This window comes from Bos indicus x Bos taurus, unplaced genomic scaffold (assembly GCF_003369695.1).
Source record: "Bos indicus x Bos taurus breed Angus x Brahman F1 hybrid unplaced genomic scaffold, Bos_hybrid_MaternalHap_v2.0 tig00001116_arrow_arrow_obj, whole genome shotgun sequence".
Lineage (NCBI taxonomy): Eukaryota > Metazoa > Chordata > Mammalia > Artiodactyla > Bovidae > Bos > Bos indicus x Bos taurus.
Window position 1 is genome coordinate 9317 of NW_020867370.1, and position 6705 is coordinate 16021.

Here is a 6705-nt window from a genome sequence, read left to right on the forward strand (position 1 = left end):
CAGCAGCAGAGGTAGCACTGGATAGCAGAACGGATCTTGCAGTCTTTCAGTCTCGCAGTTTCAAAATCCTGCAGTCTTGAAGACTTGCTATTTCAGAACCCTGTGGTCTCCCTGATTATCAGGTTCACAGTATCGTCTATGTGTACACACACACACACACAAATATTGCTTTCTTTATTTAAACTGTCTCTTGAAAGTGAAACTGTTAGTTGCTCAATCACGTCTGACTCTTTGCCATTCCATGGACTTCCAATGCTTCTCTTGTCCAGGCAAGAATACTGGAGTGGGTAGCCATTCCCTTCTTCAGAGCATCTTTCCAACTCAGGGATCAAACCCAGGTCTCCTGCATTGCAGGCAGACTCTTTACCATCTGAGCCACCAGGGAAGCCCAATATATCTCTTAATACGATGTTATTAAATGTATTGTTTTATATTTTTGTCCACATATCCTCTGTTGCATTTATTTATTTTTTTTTTTCTCATTAAACTTTTTTTAATGGGTCTCAAATTCTGTGACAGATTTTTGGTCAAGTTGTTTTCATTAAAAAGTACTGATTTTAAAAACTAATAACTTAAACTGCCACACACAAAACATATGGTCCACAAAAACATTCTCCTTTCCTTCTGAAGGTTTTACGATGCATTGTTATCATTAACCAGTCTTTTACTATTAAACTTAAATGGCCAATTGAGACAAACAGTTCTGAGACCGTTCTTCCACCACTGATTAAGACTGGGGTGGCAGGTATTGGGGATAATATTCATTTAGCCTTCTGAGCTTTCTGGGCAGACTTGGTGACCTTGCCAGCTCCAGCTGCCTTCTTGTCCACTGCTTTGATGACACCCACAGCGACTGTCTGTCTCATGTCACGCACAGCAAAACGGCCCAGGGGAGGATAATCAGAGAAGCTCTCAACACACATGGGCTTGCCAGGAACCATATCAACGATGGCAGCGTCACCAGATTTCAAGAATTTAGGGCCATCTTCCAGCTTTTTCCCAGAACGACGATCAATCTTCTCCTTCAGCTCAGCAAACTTGCAAGCAATGTGAGCTGTGTGACAATCCAGCACAGGTGCATATCCAGCACTGATTTGGCCTGGATGGTTCAAAATAATCACCTGAGCTGTGAAGCCAGCAGCTTCCATGGGTGGATCATTTTTGCTGTCACCAGCCACATTGCCACGACGGACATCTTTGACAGACACGTTCTTGACATTAAAGCCCACATTGTCCCCAGGAAGGGCTTCACTCAATGCTTCATGGTGCATTTCTACAGACTTCACTTCAGTTGTTACATTGACTGGAGCAAAGGTGACCACCATGCCAGGTTTGAGAACACCAGTCTCCACACGACCCACAGGGACAGTACCAATACCACCAATTTTATAGACATCCTGGAGAGGCAAACGCAAGGGTTTGTCAGTTGGGCGAGTTGGTGGCAGAATGCAATCCAGAGCTTCAAGCAGGGGGGTTCCACTGGCATTGCCGTCCTTACGGGTGACTTTCCATCCCTTGAACCATGGCATATTAGCACTTGGCTCTAGCATGTTGTCACCATTCCAGCCAGAAATTGACACAAATGCTACTGTGTCGGGGTTGTAGCCAATTTTCTTAATATAGGTGCTGACTTCCTTAACAATTTCTTCCTATCTCTTCTGGCTATAGGGTGGCTCAGTGGAATCCATTTTGTTAACGCCAACAATTAGTTGTTTCACACCCAGGGTGTAAGCCAAAAGGGCATGCTCACGGGTCTGCCCGTTCTTGGAGATACCGGCTTCAAATTCACCAACACCAGCAGCAACAATCAGGACAGCACAGTCAGCCTGGGATGTGCCTGTAATCATGTTTTTGATGAAGTCTCTGTGTCCTGGGGCATCAATGATGGTAACATAGTACTTGCTGGTCTCAAATTTCCACAGGGAGATATCAATGGTGATACCACGCTCACGTTCAGCTTTAAGTTTGTCCAAGACCCAGGCATATTTGAAGGAGCCCTTTCCCATCTCGGCAGCCTCCTTCTCGAACTTTTCAATTGTTCTCTTGTCGATCCCGCCACATTTGTAGATCAGATGGCCAGTCGTGGTAGACTTCCCTGAATCTACGTGCCCAATGACAACGATGTTGATGTGGGTCTTCTCCTTTCCCATTTTGGCTTAGGTTTAACGGTGGTTTTCACGACACCTGTGTCCTGGCGGCAAACCCGTTGCGAAAAAGCCCTCTGTTGCATTTAATACTACACATTCTCCCTTGTGATATAATCTTTTCCCACGTTTTTAATTACCAAACACATACCTTTAACTCAAATCCCTTTATTAAGCTTCAGACTTACTTGCTTTACTTGCTCTTTCCATTTGAATGTCACACATACTTCAAACTTAAACACAAACTTAATTCTTCACTAAGTTAAAAATGCAATCTCAATTCTCTATCTGCTCTCTCTTAATTCTACCTCAAACCTGGTCTTTCTCTTCCTTATCACAGAGAATAATCCAGTTTCCCATGTTTGAATCCTGGAAGTTATCACAATTGATTCTTTCTTTTCCCTTATATCCAAATAATTACAGAGAGCTATAGTTACTATCATGTAAACATATTTTGATGTCATCTATTTCTCTTTAATTTTTTTTACTACTAATAATTCTCAATAAAGCATTGAGGGACCACTTAATGGAGGGTAATTACTTGTTGAGCCTCTAGACAGGTATTCTTATATATGTCTTCAACCATCGTTTTGGAAAAAAGGAGAGTAGAGAATTATGACCACTGGGGCAAGTGCTCTGCCTTTCTTTTATTTTCTTAAACTGTCATCTCTGACTCCAAACCTGTGTATCTGTTAGTAGAGCAAAATCATAGTAAATAATAATATACACCATTCTAAAATGGCAAGTTGCTTTCCACTTGTGGAAAGTTTGAGTTTGCTGTTTAAGTATCTCTATCATCATGTTAGGAAACATCACTAAACATCATGTTAGGAAGCATCATTATGAACAAAGCTAGTGGAGGTGATGGAATTCCAGTTGAGCTATTTCAAGTCCTAAAAGATAATGCTGTTAAAATGCTGCACTCAATATGCCAGCAAATTTGGGAAAACTCAGCAGTGGCCACAGGGCTCAAAAAGGTCAGTTTTCATTCAAATCCCAAAGAAAAGCAATGCCAAAGAATGTTCAGACTACTGCACGATTGCACCCATTTCACACGCTAGCAAACTAATGCTCAAAATTCTCCAAGCTAGGCTTCAACAATACATGAACCAAGAACTTCCAGATATGCAAACTGGATTTGGAAAAGGTAGAACCAGAAATCAAATTGTCAGCATTCACTGGATCATAGAAAAAGCAAGAGAATTCCAGAAAAACATCTACTTCTGCTTGGTTGGTTATGCTAAAGCCTTTGACTGTGTGGATCACAGCAAACTGTGGAAAATTCTTTAAGAGATGAGAATACCAGACCACTTTAGCTGCCTCCTGAGAAACCTGTATGCAGGTAAAGAAGCAACAGTTAGAACAGGACATGGGACAACAGACTGGTTCCAAATTGGGAAAGGAGTACGTCAAGGCTGTATATTGTCACCCTGCTTATTTAACTTCTACGCAGAGTACATCATGCGAAATACCAGGCTGGATGAATCCCAAGCTGGAATGAAGATTTCTAGGAGAAATATCAATAACCTCAGATATCCAGATGCCACCACCCTTATGGCAGAAAGTGAAGAAGAACTAAAGAGTCTCTTGATGAAGATGAAAGAAGAGAGTGAAAAAGTTGGCTTAAAACTCAACATTCAGGAAACTAAAATCATGGCATCTGGTCCCAACACTTCATGGCAAATAGATGGGGAAACAATGGAAACAGTGAGAGACTTCATTATCTTGGGCTCCAAGGTCACTGCAGATGGTGACTGCAGCCATGAAATTAAAAAACGCTAGTCCCTTGGAAGAAAAGCTATGACCAACCTAGATAGTACATTTAAAAACAGAGACATTACTTTGCCAACAAAGGTCTGTCTAGTCAGAGCTACGGTTTTTCCAGTAGTCATGTATGGATGTGAGAGTTGGATTATAAAGAATGCTGAGCACCGAAGAATTGATGCTTTGGAGAAGACTCTTGAGAGTCCCTTGGACTGCAAGGAGATCAAACCAGCCAATCCTGGAAGAAATCAGTCCTGAATATTTATTGGAGGGACTGATGCTGAAGCTGAATACTTTGGCCACCTGCTGCAAAGAACCGACTCTTTGGAATAGATGCTGATGTTTGGAAAGATTGAAGGTAGGAGGAGGAGGGGATGACAGAGGATAAGACGGTTGGATGGCATCACTGACTTGATGGACATTCATTTGAGCAAGCTCTGGGAGTTGGTGATGGACAAGGAAGCTTGGCATGCTGCAGTCCATAGGATTGCAAGGAGTCAGACATGACTGAGTGACTGAACTGACTGAGCTGATGATCATGTTAAGCTGCTTTTCAAAGGATTTCTTCCCAAAACATACTACCTTCTCCCAGGAGGAGTTTTATTACACTGATTTTTTTTTTTTAATCCTTTTGGAGAAGGGAAATGACATTCTTGCCTGGAGGATTACATGGACAGAGGAGCCTGGTGGGCTACAGTCCATGTGGTCACAAAGAATCAGCCATGACTAAGTGAGTAACTTTCAACTTTCTCTTTTCAGGTTGAAAAAAAAAAGCAAGTGAAAGTCACATCCAACTCTGTGCAACCCCATGGATTGTAGCCTGCCAGGCTCCTCAGTCCATGGGACTCGCCAGGTAAGAATACTTGAGTGGGTTGCCATTTCCTCCCTCAGGGATTCTTCCTGATCCAGGGATTGAACTTGTGTCTCCTACATTGCAGGAAGATTCTTTACTGTCTTAGCCACCAGGAAGTTTTAGGTTCAGTTCAGTTCAGTTCAGTCGCTCAGTAGTGTCTGACTCTTTGTGACACCATGAATCGCAGCACGCCAGGCCTCCCTGTCCATCACCAACTCCCGGACTTCACTCAGACTTACGTCCATTGAGTCGGTGATGCCATCCAGCCATCTCATCCTCTGTCATCCCCTTCTCCTTCTGCCATCAATCCCTCCCAGCATCAGAGTCTTTTCCAATGAGTCAACTCTTCCCATGAGGTGGCCAAAGTACTGGAGTTTCAGCTTCAGCATCATTCCTTCCAAAGAACACCCAGGACTGATTTCCTTCAGAATGGACTGGTTGGATCTCCTTGGAGTCCAAGGGACTCTCAAGAGTCTTCTCCAACACCACAGTTCAAAAGCATCAATTCTTCGGAGCTCAGCTTTCTTCACAGTCCAACTCTCACATCCATACATGACTACTGGAAAAACCATAGCCTTGACTAGATAGAACTTTGTTGGCAAAGTAATGTCTCTGCTTTTGAATATGCTATCTAGGTTGGTCATAACTTTCCTTCCAAGGAGTAAGCGTCTTTTAATTTCATGGCTGCAATCATCATCTGCTTTTAGGTTGGCTGTTGCTGCTGTTGCTGTTAAGTCGCTTCAGTCGTGTCCAACTCTTTGGGACCCCATAGACGGCAGCCCACCAGGCTCCCCCGTCCCTGGGATTCTCCAGGCAAGAACACCAGAGTGGGTTGCCATTTCCTTCTCCAATGCATGAAAGTGAAAAGTGAAAGTGAAGTCACTCAGTCGTGTCTGACTCTTTGCGACCCCATGGACTGCAGCCTACCAGGCTCCTCCATCCATGGGATTTTCCAGGCAAGAGTACTGGAGTGGGGTGCACTTTAGGTTGGCAGCCCCTTAAAAATCTTTCTTGCTGGCCTAACTCTCTCTCCAGATCTGTTCACTACCCTAGTAACAATCAGAGCATTTCAGTTTTGCAACAGTTCCCTAACTGGTCTCTCTGCTTCCTGTATTGCACCATACTCCTTTCCACCACACCTATACCAAACACAACTTAGTTTCCACACTTCAGCCAGAATGATCTTTGAAAAATATAAATCTGATCACATCACTCTCATGCATGAATTATTATAATATTTCATGTTAATACTAGGCCAAATTTCAATACCTAACAGTACCTAATTTCCCACCTTACCTTTTGACACTGCTCATCACACAGTGCTTTTCAAGTAAAATTAACTTTCTTGTTACTCATGTATTCAGTGATATATTTTTTGATCTCTACGCCACGTTATGCTAAGTCACTTCAGTCGTCTCCGACTCTGCGTGACCCCATAGACGGCAGCCTACCAGGCTCCCCCGTCCCTGGGATTCTCCAGGCAAGAACACCGGAGTGGGTTTCCATTTCCTTCTCCAATGCATGAAAGTGAAAAGTGAAAGTGAAGTCGCTAGTCTTTCTCAAATGTTTTCTTTTCCTGGAATATTCTCAATAGATAGCACTTCTTTACTCATTATTCAGATAGAAAAGTAGACTTCATTTCTTTGGCAAAACCTCTCCTAACCCCTAATATCAACCTGAAAATAAGTAACTTTCCTTTGTCCTTTCATAGAATCTTATCCTTCCACTATCATATACCTGCCACACTAGAGTTCAATTAGCTATTATTTCCTCTCCTAGATCATAAGCTCTGTGACCAAGAGACTAATGGGAACTCAATAAATACATTTTAAAGTGGTGACTAAATACATGTAGAAAATTCTATCACTAGACTATGTGATGCACTAATCAATTATTCAATGTTAAATCAACATTTGTTGAGTGTAAGTATAATGTTAGGAATGT

General features: G+C 42.5%; 1 pseudogene across 1 annotated transcript; it reads right to left on the minus strand.

Moving 5' to 3' along the window:
- Positions 1-467: 467 nt before the first annotated feature.
- Positions 468-2225, minus strand: LOC113888704 (annotated as a pseudogene). The gene has a single exon (XR_003510039.1). The product of XR_003510039.1 is annotated as an elongation factor 1-alpha 1 pseudogene (transcript).
- Positions 2226-6705: the final 4480 nt, after the last annotated feature.